At 60.3% G+C, this 18,703-nt stretch overlaps 1 pseudogene across 1 annotated transcript; it reads left to right on the top strand.

Moving 5' to 3' along the window:
- The first annotated feature begins 17,438 nt into the window (after nucleotides 1-17,438).
- On the top strand, nucleotides 17,439-18,406 carry LOC309585628 (olfactory receptor 14J1-like; annotated as a pseudogene). The gene has a single exon. The product of its transcript is annotated as an olfactory receptor 14J1-like (transcript).
- Nucleotides 18,407-18,703: the final 297 nt, after the last annotated feature.

Genomic DNA, 18,703 nt, shown 5'->3' with positions numbered 1-18,703 from the left:
AAAAGGGCAACACCACTCCCGTTGATTCCGGCAGCGGAGCCCCGGGGGGGTTTGGGGGTCCCGGCAGGGTTTGGGGGTCCCGGCAGGCTTTGAGGCTCCTGGGAGGGTTTGGGGGTCCCGGCAGGGTTTGGGGGTCCCGGCAGGGTTTGGCGGTACCTGGGTGGTGCCGATGATGGCGATGGGGACCCCGTGCTGGATCTGAACATTCGCGAGGGGCTCCTGGGGGGGTTTTGTGGGTCCCGGGGGTTTTTGGCGTCCCGGGGTCTTTTGGGGTTCCCGAGGGGAGTTTTCAGGGGTCTCAAAGTGGGGGTTTGGGCGATCACAAGGGGAATATTTGGGTGTCCCGAGGCTGTTTTGGGTTCCCTGCCGGTGATGGAGATGGGGACCCCGTGCCAGGTATAAACCTTCTCAAGGGGGTCCGGGGGGTGTTGGGAGGTCCCGTGGGAATTTTGGTGTCCTGAGAGGGTTTTGGGGGGTCTGTGTGGGGCTTTGCGGTCCTGGGGAGTTTTTGGAGGGTCCCGGGGATATTTTCGGGGTCCCAGGAGAGGTTGGGGTTCCCCGGGGTGGTGTTGGGGATTCCCGGGAGGTTTTGGGGTACCTGGGCGATGCCGGTGACAGAGCTGGGGACCCCGTGCCGGGTATGAACCTTCTCGCTGCGCACGGGCAGCGTCAGCGTGTTCAGGGAGATCCTGGGGGGCCCGGGGGGTTCACCCCAAATCCCAGGGGACCCCAAATGCTGAGGGACCCCTGAACTCCCCTCACCGCTGGATCTGCTGCAGGCAGGGGGGCACCAGCACTCGGCCCCCACCCCCCACTCTGACGGGGGGGCTGCAGAAGAAATCTGGGGGGCACAGACGGGTGAATGGGAACACCTGGGACCATGGTGGGATCATAGTGGGATCATCCTGGGAGTGACTGGGATCATACTGAGTGTAACTGAAAGTGACTGGGATCATACTGGGAGTGACTGGGAGCCCCAGGGCCCATGCTGGGAGTGACCTGGGCCCCACCCCGGGTGGAACTGGGGGAACTGGCCCAGCCGGGGCTCAGGGTTGTTCTCCCCCAGGGCTGCTGCCACCCCCGGCCCCAGAGAGCCGAGGGACAGGGGACAGCCGAGGGACAGGGGACAGCCAGGGAACACGGCCTGGCGCAGGGACACTGTGCTCCAGCACTCTGGGCTGTTGTGCCCGGGGCGTTGCCCTTGGGCTCCCAGGACAGGCAGAGGGGGCAGAATCCCCTCCAGGAGCTGTTGTTGGCTCGAAGCTTTGGTGTTGGACATTCCCGCGGAGCCACCTGCAGTGGCCGGAGCCCGGGCGGTGCCCGGTGCCACCAAAGCCGCTCCGTCAGTGCCCTCCTGCCCCGGGCAGGGCAGAGAACACCGAAGGAAAGGCCCGAGCTCGGCTCGGGGCAGGGAGAGGGCACTCCCCTGGCGCTGCCACGGGCACCACAGACCCGGCCTGGGGAAAGGATTGGGATTTATGTCCCAGCGAGTCGCAGCAGGGATCGCTTCTCATTTCACTGCTGTCATTTGATTGGCCATGAATTCCAATCATTTCCCCATGGAATTCCCATGGCAATGGGCTGGGGGGAGATCCATCCATGGAATTGTCACCTGACTGGGATGAGAGTGAGATCTGCCCGTGGAAATTCCATGGGAATTCCTGCATTCCTAAGTGCCCCATTCCTGAATCCCAGAGTCAGTAAATCAGCTCTTCCCAATGAATTTCTGATTTCAATCAGAGTCCCGATGGATGTTCCTGCCCCTGTGTTCACCCAGGTGTCTACAGGGATCCAGGAGAACGTGGAGAGCACCAGCCAGGGCTCTTCCCAACCTGGATCACAGGGAATGTGGGTCACCAGGGCTCTGCCAAATGTGGGTCCTCTGATGGGGGATGGAGTTGGAGCAGAGGACAAAGCTCTTCCTGCAGTCAGGGCACTTGCAGGGCTTCCCTTAGCGGTGCCTCCGTTGGTGTTGGGTAGAGTTAGAGCTCTGTGAGAAGCTCTTCCCACACTGGGGACACTCGTAGGGCCTCTCCCCGGTGTGGAGGCGCCGGTGGTTCATCAGGCTGGAGCTGTCTCTGCAGCTCTTCCCACACTCCCCACACTCTTAGGGCCTCTCCCCAGTGTGGATCCTCTGGTGGTTGATCAGGTTGGAGCTCCACCTGAAGCTCTTCCCACATTCCCCACACTTGTGGGGCTTCTCCCCATCGTGAAGCTGCTCATGAACCACCAGCTCTGACCTCTGGCTGCATCTCCGGTCGCCTTCCCCGCACAGGGTGGGTCTTTCCTCCTCAGAGCACCCTGGGCTGCGTTTGCAGCCCCTCCTCCTGCGGGATCTCCGGGGCTTTTCCTCCCCGTTGGATTCCTGCGCCGTGGAGCCGCTCAAAACGGCCTCTTCCACCAGGTTCTGCCGCCGGGATTTGTCCTCCCTGGGCTCCGTGCTCAGCTCCTTGTCTGGGGAGGAAGGACAAGGAGAGGATGGGATTTGCCTCCGGGCCACAGGGAAGGGCAAGGAGATCCCCCCAGTCCGTCCCCGGCAGGACAGCGTCGGCAGCGGGGTTGTCCTGCAGCCGGGGGCGATGCTGGGCTGGGAGATGGAGCAGGAGAGAGGGGAAAGGGGCACTGACTTCCTCCTCACCTGCCTGGGGCTCCCGGGGCATCTTCCTCTTCCTCACAGCCTCCTCCTCCATCTGGCCAAGGGCTGGGAATGGGAAATCCTGGTCTGGGGGGAAAACAAGGTGTGGGCATATTAGCTTTGAAATTCCCTCTGCCCAAGTCCATCTCTGGAAGTCCCTGGGCATCTGGGGTCCATATAAACCTCCCCAACACCACGATTCAGCCCTGAAAAAGCCTCTCAGGAGTTCCCTGTCTCTGGTTTCTCCCCTTTGGTGTTCGGGGGTTCCCCCCTCTCCCAGCTGCTGGGGGTCACGCTTGTATTGGGAGTCCCTCTTCTACTTGGTCCCCGCTCTCCCCAGGCTGCTGGGAGTCCCAGGAATCTGAAAAGTTCCCCCTCTTCCCTCTCCCCACTTAGGGATGCTGGGGGTTATGGGTCCATGCGTCCTTTTCCCCTTATTCTCTGCTTTGGGGTGCAGGGGGTCCAAGGAGTCCCCCCTGCCCCTCTCCAGGCTGTTGAGGGTCCCGCGAATGGCGGTGCTCCCCCCTCTCTGGGCTCCCCACTTTGGGGCCCTGGGGGTCACAGGGGTCTCCTCCAAACTGCCTCTGCTGGCAGCCGCCACTGGGACCCCCAGTGTTCCCCCAGGGGCATTTTCTGCTCACCTTTGGAGTTCTTCATTCTCCAAACATCCCCCCAAAAAACCCAACCCAGGGACCCCCCCGGGATATCTGGGCCGAGCTCCCCCTCCCCGGGCACCTGCGGGATGGGGGGCGATGATCCCACGGGTGGGGGGCTGTGAATTCAGGGAGCGCTCGACCTCGTGGATCCTTCTCCTTTTCTTCATCCTCCTTTGTCTCTCCTCTTCCTCCTGCTCCTCCTCTCCCATCCCTCCTCCTCCCTAATCCCACCTCCTTCTCCTGCTTCCATCCCTTCTCGCTCTCCTTCTTCATCCTCCCTCCTCTCCCATCCCTCCTCCTCCTCCCCCAGCACCAGCCACGCCCTGGATCCCCCGTTCCCGAGCCCCTGGCAGCCCGCGGGAGCAGCGGGGATGGAGCCGGGACAGGTCGGGATGGGCAGCGCGGGGCTCTCGGCTGCTCCCACCCGCTGGGGGCGGGGGAACCCGGCCCGGGGAAAGGAGAGGGAAACTGGGAAAACTGGGGGCTGCACATCCAAACTGGGCCCTTCTGGGGGCCCTGGGTGGGGACTTGCAGCCCTTGGGGCTCCTCTGGGGAGCCTGGAGAGCCGGGAGGGGGGAACGCAGAGAGGGCTGGGGGATCCCAGGAGTGGCACCACTGGCAGTGACTGGTTTGTACTGGGATCATACTAGGATCATACTGGGAGTGAGTAGGAGCCTGCAGGGGGCGATTGAGACCATATTGGAGGCAAATGGGATACACTGGGAGTGACTGGGATCATGCTGAGGGTATCCAGGAGCAGCTGTAAGCAACTGGGATCATGCTAGGAGCAACTGGGAGGAACTGGGAGTGACTGGGTGCATGCTGGGCATGACTGGAAGCAACTTGGCTTATACTGCAATGAACTGGGATAACTGGGATCATGCTGGAGGTGGCTGGGATCATACTGGCAGTGAGTGTGACTATGCTGAGACTGGCTGGGAGTGGTTGTGAGCAAATGGGATCATGCTGGAAGGAACTGGGAGTGACTGGGAATATGCTGGAGGGAACTGGGAGAGACTGGGAGTGACTGGAACTAAAGTGAGGGTGAAAGAGCAACTGGAACCATGTGGGGCGCAACTGGTTCATACTGGCAGTGACTGGGAGCACACTGGGGTCACATTTGGATCATACTGGGAGCGACTGGACTAATACTGGGAGTATCTGAGAGTGACTGGGAACACACCATGCATATCATCCCCCCTACTGGGGGTGACTGGGAGCAACTGGGAGCACGCTGGGGGCAAATGGCATCATACTGGGACTGACTGGGTTGATCTAGGAAGCAACTGGAACCATACTGGGAGTGATTGGAAGCAATTGGGATGATAATGGGACCATACTGGCAATGCTGGCATGTGACAAGGATCATACTGGAGGTGACTGGGATCATATTGGTGTTGTAAAGGGAGCAACTGGGATCACACCTTGGGCTACTGGGAACAACCGAGAGAAACTGGGATGATGCTGCAAGCAACTGGGAATAACTGGGAATGACTGGATGCATGCTGGAGGCAACTGGGATATTCTGGGCATGACTGGGATCATACGGGGATAGCTAACACCTCACTGGGGCCGCTGGGAGTGTCTGGGAATGACTACGGACATGCTGAGGGTAACTGGGATATACTGGGAGTGTCTGTAACCATACTGGGGGTGACTGGAACCAGACTGGGAACAACCAGGACCATGCTGGGTGAGACTGGGATCACACTGAGGGTGTCTGGAATCCTACTGGGATTGACTGGGAGTGGCTGTGAGCAACTGGAATCATGCTGAAAGCAACTGGGAGGAGGTGGGAGTGACTGGGAGCATGCTGGGGGTGACAGGGTGCACGCTGACAGGAACTGGGATGTACTGGGAGTGTCTGTAACCATACTGGGGTGGCTGGGAACACACTGGGAGCGACTGGGATTGACTGGGATTTACAGAGCCTTCCCTGGGACAGCTGGAAGTGATCCCCCCGTTCCCCCGCCCTCCCTCGGGCACTGCCGCATCTCCCAGCCTGCGCCGCCGGGATCTGCCCGGAGCAGCGCGATGGCTCCAGCGCTGGGGCTGGGGGCTCCTGGGGCGGCGAGGGGGGACTGGGACCCCAGCACCCCCGGGACCCCCCTGAACCCCTCATCCTGCACAGGGACCCCCCTGAATCCCCTACTGCCGGACATCAGGACCCCCCTGCTCCCCTTTTCCCGGCCATCCCATGTCTCCCAGCCTCCAGACCTCCCGTGTGCTTGACCCTGGGATGCCCTGGAACGCCTCGGACCCCCATTCCTGCCTTTCCCAGCCCCCAGCCCCACCTTTCTGCAAAACCAGAGACCCCCTGAACTCCCCCTTCCCGGGTGCCCCCACCCTGTTACCCCCCTTCCCTGGGCACAGGGAGCCCCTGGAACTCCCTTCTGCCTCTCCAAGTCCCTGCCCCCCATTTCCTCGGCCCTGAGACCCCCCTGGACCCCCATTCCTGAGAACCGAGATGCCCTTTTACCCCTTTGCCCGGCACTGAGACCCCCCTGCACCCCCTTATCCGGCACCAACACAGCCTTTTCCTGGCCACCCCCCTCTCCCAGCCCCCAGACCCACCCTTTTCCTTTACCCTGGGACCCCTGGGACCCCATTCCTGCATTTCCCAGCCCCCCAGCACCTCCTTTCCTCACACTGAGGGCCCCTGGCACCCCCTTTCCTGGGCACAGGATTCCCTGGACACCCCATCCCACCTCTCCCAGTCCCTGCACCCCCTTTCCTTGACTCTGAGCCCCTGAACCTCCTTCCCAGCTCTCCCAGCTCTTCAAGCGCCCCCTTTCCTTGACCTGCAGACCCCCTGGATCCCCAAACTCCCACCCCCCAGATCTCTGTGTCCCCCCAGTTCTCCACCCCCTGCAGTACCTGGAAGTGGCGCTGTCAGGGCCCGGCCCGGGGGTCCCCCAGTCCCTGATCACGGGGACGTGGACGGGACCCCCTCCGAGCGCTGCCACAGCGAGCGGGGCCGGATGGAGCCGCAGGCACGGGGATGGGAGCGGGAGCTGAGCCGGGATATTGGGATAGCCAGACCCGGGATACTGGGATAGCCAGACCCGGGATATTGGGATAGCCAGACCCAGGATACTGGGATAGCCAGACCCGAGATATTGGGATAGCCAGACCCGGGATACTGGGATAGCCAGACCTGGGATACTGGGATAGCCAGACCTGGGATATTGGGATAGCCAGACCCGGGATATTGGAATGGCCAGACCCAGGACATTGGGATAGCCAGACCCGGGATATTGGGATGGCCAGACCCGGGATATTGGGATGGCCAGACCCGGGATATTGGGATAGCCAGACCCAGGATACTGGGATAGCCAGACCCGGGATATTGGGATAGCCAGACCCGGGATACTGGGATAGCCAGACCTGGGATACTGGGATAGCCAGACCTGGGATATTGGGATAGCCAGACCCGGGATATTGGGATGGCCAGACCCAGGACATTGGGATAGCCAGACCCGGGATATTGGGATGGCCAGACCCGGGATATTGGGATGGCCAGACCCGGGATATTGGGATAGCCAGACCCGGGATATTGGGATGGCCAGACCCAGGATACTGGGATAGCCAGACCCAGGATATTGGGATGGCCAGACCCGGGATATTGGGATAGCCAGACCCGGGGTATTGGGATAGCCAGACCCGGGATATTGGGATGGCCAGACCCGGCTCAAGGAGAGGAACCGGCACGCGGCCGACAGTGACCTGGAGACGGGGCCGGTACAACCAGAGCGGGGGGAGTGGGGGGAGCCGGGGGCTGGGCTGGGATCTGTGGGAATGGGATCTGGGGGAGTGGGATGGGATCTGCGTGCCTGGCATAGGAATGCAGGGAGCTGCAAGGGGCTCCGTGGGGCTGGGACACGACTCCATGGGTCCGTTCTCTCCTCGTTCCCAGGTCTCCCCACGGTGCAGGTGGTTTCCAGCTGCGACCTCCTGTCCAACGGAGCGTCCATGGATCCCACCGGCACGGCTACGACGGGTGGGATTTCATCTCCTTCCAGCTGGCATCCGGGAGCTTTGCGGTGTCCGACGGTGCCACCCGGATCCCCCAGAGGTGCTGGGAATCCCAAGGGATCCTGGCAGAGCAGATGAAGCATTACCTGGGACACACCTGTGTGGAAGAGCTCCCAAAATACATCGGATGTGGTCAGGAGGCTCTGGAGCACAAAGGTGGGTGTGGGAGGGGGAGGAGAATTCCTACGGGAATGTGGGATTCAGGAATGGGGCACTTAGGAATGCAGGAATTCCCATGGAATTTCCACGGGCAGATCTCACTCTCACCCCAGTCAGGTGACAATTCCATGGATGGATCTCCCCCCAGCCCATTGCCATGGGAATTCCATGGGGAAATGATTGGAATTTATGGCCAATCAAATGACAGCAGTGAAATGAGAAGCGATCCCTGTTGCGACTCGCTGGGACATAAATCCCAATCCTTTCCCCAGGCCGGGTCTGTGGTGCCCGTGGCAGCGCCAGGGGAGTGCCCTCTCCCTGCCCCGAGCCGAGCTCGGGCCTTTCCTTCGGTGTTCTCTGCCCTGCCCGGGGCAGGAGGGCACTGACGGAGCGGCTTTGGTGGCACCGGGCACCGCCCGGGCTCCGGCCACTGCAGGTGGCTCCGCGGGAATGTCCAACACCAAAGCTTCGAGCCAACAACAGCTCCTGGAGGGGATTCTGCCCCCTCTGCCTGTCCTGGGAGCCCAAGGGCAACGCCCCGGGCACAACAGCCCAGAGTGCTGGAGCACAGTGTCCCTGCGCCAGGCCGTGTTCCCTGGCTGTCCCCTGTCCCTCGGCTGTCCCCTGTCCCTCGGCTCTCTGGGGCCGGGGGTGGCAGCAGCCCTGGGGGAGAACAACCCTGAGCCCCGGCTGGGCCAGTTCCCCCAGTTCCACCCAGGGTGGGGCCCAGGTCACTCCCAGCATGGGCCCTGGGGCTCCCAGTCACTCCCAGTATGATCCCAGTCACTTTCAGTTACACTCAGTATGATCCCAGTCACTCCCAGGATGATCCCACTATGATCCCACCATGGTCCCAGGTGTTCCCATTCACCCGTCTGTGCCCCCCAGATTTCTTCTGCAGCCCCCCCGTCAGAGTGGGGGGTGGAGGCCGAGTGCTGGTGCCCCCCTGCCTGCAGCAGATCCAGCGGTGAGGGGAGTTCAGGGGTCCCTCAGCATTTGGGGTCCCCTGGGATTTGGGGTGAACCCCCCGGGTCCCCCAGGATCTCCCTGAACACGCTGACGCTGCCCGTGCGCAGCGAGAAGGTTCATACCCGGCACGGGGTCCCCAGCTCTGTCACCGGCATCGCCCAGGTACCCCAAAACCTCCCGGGAATCCCCAACACCCTCCCGGGGAACCCCAACCTCTCCTGGGACCCCGAAAATATCCCCAGGACCTTCCAAAAACTCCCCAGGACCGCAAAGCCCCACACAGACCCCCCAAAACCCTCTCAGGACACCAAAATTCCCACGGGACCTCCCAACACCCCCCGGACCCTCTTGAGAAAGTTTATACCTGGCACGGGGTCCCCATCTCCATCACCGGCAGGGACCCCAAAACAGCCTTGGGACACCCAAATATTCCCCTTGTGATCGCCCAAACCCCCACTTTGAGACCCCTGAAAACTCCCCTCGGGAACCCCAAAAAACACCGGGACGCCAAAAACCCCCGGGACCCACAAAACCCCCCCAGGAGCCCCTCGCGAATGTTCATACCCAGCACGGGGTCCCCATCGCCATCATCGGCACCACCCAGGTACCCCCAAACCCTGCCGGGACCCCCAAACCCTCCCGGGACCCCCAAACCCTGCCGGGACCCCCAAACCCCCGCGGGGCTCCGCTGCCGGAATCAACGGGAGTGGTGTTGCCCTTTTAACGGGAGTTACAGTGGGCACCGACTTTACCGGGGCATCTTAAAGCGCCGATGGTAGAGCGAACCCCAACATTTCACCCGGGGGGCACTCTCCCGTTTGCTGCACTCGGGGGAGCCCCGAACGGCGACGGCTCCTGGGCTGAGCCCCGCACTCAGCCGGGGCTGGGGAGGGAACGGGGAGGGCTGGGACGGGCTTTGGGGGTGCTGGGCTTAACTGGGGGACCCCACTGGAAGCCCTTTGCCGCTGTCCCACCTGCCCGGATCCCCCCTCTCGCACCCCTTTGCCGCTGTTGCCCCAAAGCTCCGCTGCCCCAGCTCGCTCTGGGGTGACCCAGCCCTTTCCCATCGTGGCCCGGCCCGGCCCCGCTGCCCGGAGAGCTCCCGGGCCGCGGCCGCAGGCACGGAGGAAGGGCAGGAGGAGGAGGAGGCGGGCCAGAGGAGGAAGAAGAGGAGGCACGGGGGGAAGAAGGAGGAGCCGGAGCAGGCGGAGGAGGCTCCAGGTGCGGGCAGCGCTCTCTGGATCCGCAGCCGCTCGGGCCGGGAGCATCGCCCGCCCCGCATCCCGCAGGTGCCCGGGGAGGGGGAGCTCGGCCCAAACATGCCGGGCGGTGTTTTTGGAGGGGGGAGGGATATTTGGAGCTCGCAGGGAATCGATTTGGGGCTCGCTGTTTCATGCTGTCTGTCGGGGCGGGCGGCGCGATGTTTGGAGCTTGCGGGGCTCCAAAGGCGAGCCGCAGATGCCCCGGCGGGGGCGGATATCGGGGGGTCCCGGGAGGTGTTTTTGGGGGTGGCGGTGGCGGCAGAGCCCCGGCGGGGGCGGGGGGATGCGGGTCCCCCCGCGGTGGGGGTTGGGCTTCCCGGGCCGGGCCCTCCGAGCTCTGCCGGGGCCCCGTGGGGACGGCGCGGGGCCGGCGGGGGCGGGGGGACACCGGTTTTGGGGAGCCCCGGGAGAGCCGCGGCTTCCCTAAGCGGGACCCCGGAGAGAGGAGAGCCCCAGAAGGCCAAAGCGGGGAGCCCGAGAGGGGGGACCCCTGGGATTGGCGGGACCCCGGCGGGGGGGTCTGGGGGCTGCAGGGGCGGCACGGCCGGGAAAGGGGCTCGGGGGTGCCGGGGCTGGAAAGGGGCTCGGGGGTGCCGGGGCTGGGAAATGGCTGCTCCCAGTATGATCCCAGTTCCCTCCCCGAGTGGTTCCAGTTTCCTCATCAGTCCCAGTATGAGCCCAGTCAGTCCCAGTATGATCCTGGTCACTTCCCCTCACTCCCTGCAGAATCCCTGTTACTCCCAGTATGAACCCAGTCACTCCCAGTCACTCCCCATTAGGATGCAATTTGCCCCCAGCACAGTCTCAGTTGCTCCCAGTTCTTCCCACTTTTGTCCAGTGTGTTCTCAGTTCTCCCAGTTGCCCCAGGATAGTCCCAGTCACTCCCAGTATGATACCAGTCTCTCCCAGCAGGGCCCCAGTCACTCACAATTGCCCCCAGTTTCCCCCAGCGTGGTCCCAGTTCTCCCCAGCACATTCCCAGTCACACCCAGTGTGGTCCCAGTCACCACCCACATGGTCTCAGACACTCCCAGTATATCCCAGTTGCCCTGACCATTCTCGTGGTCATTCCCAGGCACTCCCAGTTAGCTCAGCATGGATCAGTTGCCCCCAGATTTATCCCAGTCACTGCCAGTACATCCCAGTTGTCACCAGCATGCATCCTATCATTCCCAGTTCCTCCCAGTGCATCCCAGTGCATCCCCAGTAGGCTCTCAGCATGGGCCTGGTCGCTCCCAGTAACCCCCACTGACACCCACGCTAATCCCAGCAAGGCCCCAGTCACTCCCAGTATGATGCCAGTGGTCCCCAGGGTGTTCCCAGTTGCTCCCTGTCAATGCCAGCATGAGCCCAGTAGCCTCCAGTATGATCCCCGTGACTCCCTGTCTCTCCCAGTATATCCCAGTCACCCCCAGCATGTTCCCAGTCCCTCCCACTTCTTCCCAGCTGCTTTCAGCACGATTCCAGTTGCTCACAGCCACTCCCAGTCAATCCCAGTATGATTCCAGTCACCCTCAGTATGATGCCAGTCTCACCCAGCATGGACCCACTGTGATACCGGTATGATCCCAGTTGCCCCCAGCATAGTTCCAGTTGTTCCCAGTTCCTCCCAGTATGATCCCAGTTGCCCCTAGAACAGTCCCAGTCACGCCCAGTTGCCCCCAGCATAGATCCAGTTGCTCCCAGGTGCCCCCAGCATGGTCTCATTTCCCCCCAGCATGATCCCAGCTGTTCCCAGTGTGGTTCCAGTCACCCCCAGTATGGTTACAGACACTCCCAGTATATCCCAGTTGCCTTCAGCATGTTTGTAGTCATTCCCAGGCACTCCCAGTTGCTCCAGTAAGGTTCCAGTTACTGCAGAATGATCCCAGTCTTTCCCAGTTACTTCCAGGGTCCTCCAGCATGATCCCAGTTTCTGTCAGTTGCCCAAAGTGTAGTCCCAGTTGCTCCCAGTATGATGCCAGTTGTGGTCTCAGTCCCCTCAGCATGGTTCCAGTACCTTCCAGTTGATCCCAGTTACTCCCAATGTGTCCACATTTTCCTCCCAGCATGGGCCCAGCAGCTCCCAGTAACCCCCAGTCAGGTTCCATTCACACCCGCTGTAATCCCAGTGGCTCCCAGGATGATCCCAGTAGGACCCGTAGTCATTGCCAGTATGGTTCCAGTCACTTCCAGTATGGTCCCAGTGTCCCCAAATGTGATCCCAGCTGCTCCCTCTCAATGCCAGTATGATCCCAGTTGTACCCAATCACCCCAGTATGGTAACAGTCACCCCCAGTATGCCCCCAGTCAGTTTCAGGTACTCCCAGTATTATTCCAGTCATGCCCAGAGTGCCTCCCTGTCACTCCCAGTGTGGGCCCAGTTGCTCCCAGTATGAATCCAGTCACTCCAAGTTCCTCCAAATACGATCCCATTTGCTCCCAGCATAGTCTCTGTTGCTCCCAGTCACCTCCAGTATGGTTCCAGTCATGTCCAGCACCTTTCCAGTCCCTCGCAGTCTGATTCCAGTATGATCACAGTCCCTCTCAGATACTCCCAGTATCATCCCAGTCAGTTCCAGTAGGATCCCAGTATGACCCCAGCATGGGCACAGCTGCTCCCATTATCTTCCAGTGTGGTTCCAGTTGAACCCAGTTGCCCCAGTTCAGACCCAGTCACTCCCCACATGAGGTTGAGCGCTCCCTGAATTCACAGCCCCCCACCCGTGGGATCATCGCCCCCCATCCCGCAGGTGCCCGGGGAGGGGGAGCTCGGCCCAGATATCCCGGGGGGGTTCCCTGGGTTGGGTTTTTTGGGGGGATGTTTGGAGAATGAAGAACTCCAAAGCTGAGCAGAAAATGCCCCTTGTGAGGACATTGGGGGTCCCCAGGAGGTGTTTCTGGGGGTCCCGGTGGCGGTGCCAGCAGAGCCCTGGCAGCGGGCAGGGGGATGTGGGGTACGCCCCGTGGTGGGGGTTGGGTCTGCCCGGGTCAGGCACGGCCACCTCCAGCCCGGAGCCAGGGGGCTGCGGGACCCCTTGGGAGAGCCAGAGGGGGAACCTCGGGAGCCCCAGAGTGGGACGAGCAGAGAGGGGCAGTACCGGGAGCAGGGGAGCCCCGGCAGTCTGGAGGAGCGAACCCCTGTGACCCCCAGGGCCCCAAAGTGGGGAGCCCAGAGAGGGGGGAGCGCCGCCATTCGCGGGACCCTCAACAGCCTGGAGAGGGGCAGGGGGGACTCCTTGGACCCCCTGCACCCCGAAGCAGAGAATAAGGGGAGAAGGGACCTGGGGACCCCATAACCCCCAGCATCCCTAAGTGGGGAGACCAAAGAGGGGAGCTTTTGGATTCCTGGACTCCCAGCAGCCTGGGGAGGGTGGAGACCAAGGAGAGAGGGGGACCCCAGTAAAAGAGGGACCCCCAGCAGCTGGGACAGGGGGAACCCCCGGACACCAAACGGGAGAGACCAGAGACAGGGAACTCCTGAGAGGCTTTTTCAGAGCAGATTTTTATGGACACACAGTGCCCAGTGACTTCTAGAGATGGACTTGGGCAGAGGGACCTTCAGACTCAACGTGCTCATCCCTTGTTTTCCTCCAAACCAGGATTTCCCATTCCCAACCCTTGGCCAGATGGAGGAGGAGGCTGTGAGGAAGAGGAAGATGCCCCGGGAGCCCCAGGCAGGTGAGGAGGAAGTCAGTGCCCCTTTCCCCTCTCTCCTGCTCCATCTCCCAGCCCAGCATCGCCCCCGGCTGCAGGACAACCCCGCTGCCGACGCCGTCCTGCCGGGGACGGACTGGGGGGATCTCCTTCCCCTTCCCTGTGGCACGGAGGCAAATCCCATCCTCTCCTTGTCCTTCCTCCCCAGACAAGGAGCTGAGCATGGGGCCCAGGGAGGACAAATCCCCGCGGCAGAACCTGGTGGAAGAGGCCGTTTTGAGCGGCTCCACAGTGCTGGAATCCAACGGGGAGGAAAAGCCCCGGAGATCCCGCAGGAGGAGGGGCTGCAAACGCAGCCCAGGGTGCTCTGAGGAGGAAAGACCCACCCTGTGCCGGGAAGGCGGCCGGAGATGCAGCCAGAGGTCAGAGCTGGTGGTTCATGAGCAGCTTCACGATGGGGAGAAGCCCCACAAGTGTGGGGAATGTGGGAAGAGCTTCAGGTACAGCTCCCACCTGATCATCCACCAGCGCATCCACACCGGGGAGAGGCCCTACGAGTGTGGGGAATGTGGGAAGAGCTTTGTCACAATCTCCAACCTACGTATCCACCAGAGGATCCACACCGGGGAGAGGCCCTACGAGTGTTCTGAGTGTGGGAAGAGGTTTCACACCAGCTCCAATCTCCTCCAGCACCAGCAGATTCACACGGATGAGAGGCCCTTCCGCTGCCCCGACTGCAGGGAGGGCTTCAAACAAAACTCCCACCTCGTCACCCACCGGCGCATCCACACCGGGGAGAGGCCCTACGAGTGTCCCCAGTGTGGGAAGAGCTTCTCACAGAGCTCTACCTTGACCCAACACCAACAGAGGCACCGCTAAGGGAAGCCCTGCGAGTGCCCCGACTGTGGCAAGAGCTTTGTCCTCTGCTTCAACTCCATCTCCCATCATAGGAGCCACATTTGGCAGAGCCCTGGTGACCCACATTCCCTGTGATCCAGGTTGGGAAGAGCCCTGGCTGGTGCTCTCCACGTTCTCCTGGATCCCCGTAGGCACCTGGGTGAACGCAGGGGCAGGAACATCCATCGGGACTCAGATCAACATTGGAGATCCATTGGGATGAGCTGATTTTTTACCTTTACACCCTAAAATTTTCATCTACTCTGTCCAATTGTTTCTTCTGGTGGCTGCGGAGACAAACAATGGACTCTACATGATTCGGTGTGAATCAGGCAGAAGCCATTTTATTGATGACCTACTGTCCCTCATATACAGTTCTTGCTTTCCCTACACGCGATCGTGCATAATTATTATGGGTTCAGGGCTATTTTCACACGCTGCTTTATGCTTTGTGATTGGCTCTTGTCTGTGTGTCACATTGTCTGTCGTGTATGTCACAACTGTCCTTCAGTTTGCCTTTTCTTATCCTTTTCTTCCTTTGCTTGTTCCTCATTCACATCCTCCCCAGTGCTGCTTGTTCCTTTCTCACAACCTCCCCATGGACTCTTCCCCTGTGTAGGTGCTCAAGTCCTTCTGTCTTACGTGCTCTGTTTCCTCTGTTTTATGGCTGGTTCACATTATGTCCATTTTCTAGTAAAAACATGATTTCCACAGTCGAGGCATCAATGGGTCCCACTGAGCTCCATGCCCGCCACAGGCTCCTCATGGACTCCTTGGAGGAGAGAATTGGGGGCCAGGATTGCACAAAGCTCTCAGAGACTCCCAGGCAAAAGCCAAAGCCAAAGTCCTTTGAAAACCCTGCAGTCCCTGGGAGCATTGAGGAGCCCCCAGGGCCATTCCTGACCAAGGCTCCCCAGGGACTCCTTCCAGCAGATCCCTGAGGCCACTGGGATGTGGGGGGATGCTGAGGGCAGGACAAGGGGCTGACAGTGCCCAGCCTTGCTGGGGCTGTGCCAGGAGGCCCCAGGGCCTCAGGACAAGGTGTCTCCTCCCAGCCCTTGGTGGCCCAGATGCTGCTGTGCCCCAGGGCACCAAGACTTGGCTTCTCTTTGTCCCCCTGTCATCCCTGCCTCCAGTTCTCTGCTCTGACTGCAGCCTGGGGACACTTTCTCAGTCGTGTCCCTCACTGGGACCCATGAAAACTTCCAGAAACTTTGAAGTTCAATTCTGGCTGGAATTCTTGGGAGATTTGTGCCAGTCGCTGTCAGGGCCTGATGTTCAGGGCCTCAGCACCAAGGCCCAAGAGGGTCATTGCAGTCCTTGTGCTGTGTGTGTGCTGCTGAGCTGGGCCGGGCTCCTGGCACAGAGGCAGCTCCTGGCAAGCGGCAGCGCTGCAGAGAGACAGCTCTGGCCAGGAGCAGCTCCTGGGCACAGCCCAGCAGGGCTGGGGCACTGCCTGCAGCCAGCTCGGGCACAGCACAGAGGCACACAGGGCTGAAACTCAGCCGGGGCTGGGAAGGGGCTGGGAAGTGACTGCGGGAGAATCACTCCCAGCCCCTGGCACAGGAAGCCTCTGGCTGCAGGACACGGCAGCTGCAGCTCCTGGAGGGATCTCCTAAAGCTGCAGCATCCCCCTGCCTACGGATTCTGTGAGTACAACTCGGAGCATCTCGAGTGCAGGGGAGGTGAAATGCTCATGAGCCTCTGACGGGCTGAGGGTTTCTGATCACTCCCAGAATATTTCCAATACAAGGATTTTGATAGAAATGAGGAAATTTCCTGAGACTTTGTTTTCAGTTTCCTGCCATTGGAGAATGGTGGGGAGGGTGGATAAATATTAAAGGTGTGATGAATTTTGTCAGGTCCCTGGGACATCCAAACTGTTCCTTTCAGTGATCAGCAGGTGCACAGGAGATGCCTCCTGTGCTTTCAGCCACTCCCGTGCCCATGGACAGCACCAGCATCACCTTGGCTGGACCCCTCAGGCTCAGTCTGAGCTGTCCTTTCTCCAAGCTGCAAACAGAACCTGCCCCAGCCAGTGCCCTGCACACAGGCAGGTTTCTGTAGGGCCAAGGAGAGTGCACAGAGATTTGGGGTCTGTGAGTGCTGGCAGGGAGAGATCAGGCAGAGGGAAAAGCTCCAGGAGGAAAATCCCCAGGAAGCAGAGGGGAGATCAGGGAAGGAGAGAAAACAAAGCCAGCAATGTGTCAGGGAGAGTTTAGAGATCCCCACAGGATCCCCTCCAGTGCAGCCCCTCCCTCTGAAGAAGCCCCCTCCCTCCTGTGCCCCCCAGCCAAGGCTCTGGCCTCAGGGCCGGGGGTCCAAGGCGTGAAGCCCCTCCTGGGCAGGCAGAGCTGCAGCAGAGCCGTGGGGCAGCTCTGCAGCCCCGGGCCCAGTTCCCTCTGCAGAGCACAGGGCTGGGAGCAGCTGCCCGGCCCTGGGGGCTCTGGGAGGGGGCACAGCTGGCTCAGGGTGACGCTGGCCCCAGTGCCCAGCTGTGGGCAGGGCTGTCAGTGCAGCCAGGGCAGCAGCTCAATCTCCCTTCATCCAGTGCCCGCTCTGGGACTCTTGGCTCTCTCCCCGAGGTTTCCTTCCAAGCTGGGAGTTTCCTCCAGGATGCAAACGTGTCCTGGAGCATCTTTGTGTTATCTGAAAGGCCCAGAGAGAGGAGAAAAGCAGAGATGCTACAAGTGTGCAAATGCTGTCGGGTTGGTGAAATGAGCCAGGGGTGTCCTCGACTACGAATGTGGTGCTGAGACCTTGAGAGAAGGACGGACATTTGGGGGTCTGTGGTGGATCCATCTGCTCCCAGCAGCACCTGGTGATCTTTAAGGGAAACATGGGAGGGTGAACATTCTACATTTGAGAGAAGTGAAACTGAGAAACTCTGAGCAGGTCAGAATGACAGAGCACCTCCCCTGAGTCTCCACTCATCATCTTGCCTTGCAAAAGTTGCTCTTTTCTCCCTGAAGGCAGCAGAAATGCTGAGGATTTCTGATACCCAAGAATACCAAGAGAGATATGGGGGGAGTTAGAAAAAAAAACCTCAGAACTCTTAAACACAAAAGGGTGTCTGTGTGTGTTCCAGGGGAGGGTGGATGGGAAATGGCTTTGGTTGTGGTTACAGATCTCCTCTAACTCTTCACTGTGTTTTTCTCCATGGTAGAACCCAATGCCCGGACACAGCCAATGTCCAACAGCAGCTCCATCAGCCCCTTCCTCCTGCTGGCATTGGCAGACACGCGGCAGCTGCAGCTCCTGCACTTCTGCCTCTTCCTGGGCATCTCCCTGGCTGCCCTCCTGGGCAGCGGCCTCATCATCAGCGCCGGAGCCTGCGGCCAGCACCTGCACAGCCCCATGTTCTTCTTCCTGCTCAGCCTGGCCCTCACCGACCTGGGCTCCATCTGCACCACTGTCCCCAAGGCCATGCACAATTCCCTCTGGGGCACCAGCCACATCTCCTACTCAGCATGTGCTGCTCACGTGTTTTTCTTTCTGTTCTTCCTCTCAGCAGAGGATTTCCTCCTCACCATCATGTGCTACGAGCGCTACGTGTCCATCTGCAAAGCCCTGCACTACGGGACCCTCCTGGGCAGCAGAGCTTGTGCCCACATGGCAGCAGCTGCCTGGGCCAGTGCCTTTCTCTACGCTCTCATGCACATGGCCAATACATTTTCCCTGCCCCTGGGCCAGGGCAATGCCCTGGGCCAGTTCTTCTGTGAAATCCCACACATCCTCAAGCTCTCCTGCTCCAAATCCCACCTCAGGGAACTTGGGCTCATCGCTGTCAGTGCCTGTTTGCTCTTTGGCTGTTTTGTGTTCATTGTTTTCTCCTATGTGCAGATCTTCAGGGCTGTGCTGAGGATCCCCTCTGAGCAGGGCTGGCACAAAGCCTTTTCCACGTGCCTCCCTCACCTGGCCGTGCTCTCTCTGTTCCTCAGCACTGTTATGTTTTCCTACCTGAAGCCCCCCTCCATCTCCTCCCATCCCTGGATGTGGCACTGTCAGTTCTGTACTCGGTGGTGCCTCCAGCCCTGAACCCCCTCATCTACAGCCTGAGGAACCAGGAGCTCAGGGATGCCCTGAGGAAAGTGAGGACTGGATACTTTTCACAAGTTAAAATCTTTCTATTTCCTTCTGCCATGCGGGGAAAATGATGACTAGGATGCTTCTCAGAAGTAATAATCTCTCTCTTTCCTGCTCCAGAACCTTCAGAATGTAACTTTACAATCCGGGCCTTTTTTTTCCTCTTTGTCCATATTTTCATTGGTGCTTTTTCTTATTCTTTTTCTGGTGTTATTCTGCTTTTTATAAAGTACTGTAGTACTACTCCTTGCATTTCTGCATGAACATCTACCTTTCTTTTGAAACACAAAGACTTTCAGGAGGCCTCTTCCCTGTGCATTTGAATATAAACAAGGGGCTGTCCTGACCTTTGTGTCCAAGGTTTGTTC

The sequence above is a fragment of the Coloeus monedula genome (genome assembly GCF_965178545.1).
Source record: "Coloeus monedula genome assembly, contig: HAP1_SCAFFOLD_84, whole genome shotgun sequence".
In the NCBI taxonomy this organism is placed as follows: domain Eukaryota; kingdom Metazoa; phylum Chordata; class Aves; order Passeriformes; family Corvidae; genus Coloeus; species Coloeus monedula.
Note: the sequence above shows the minus strand (reverse complement) of the source record. Positions and strands in the feature narration are given on the sequence as shown.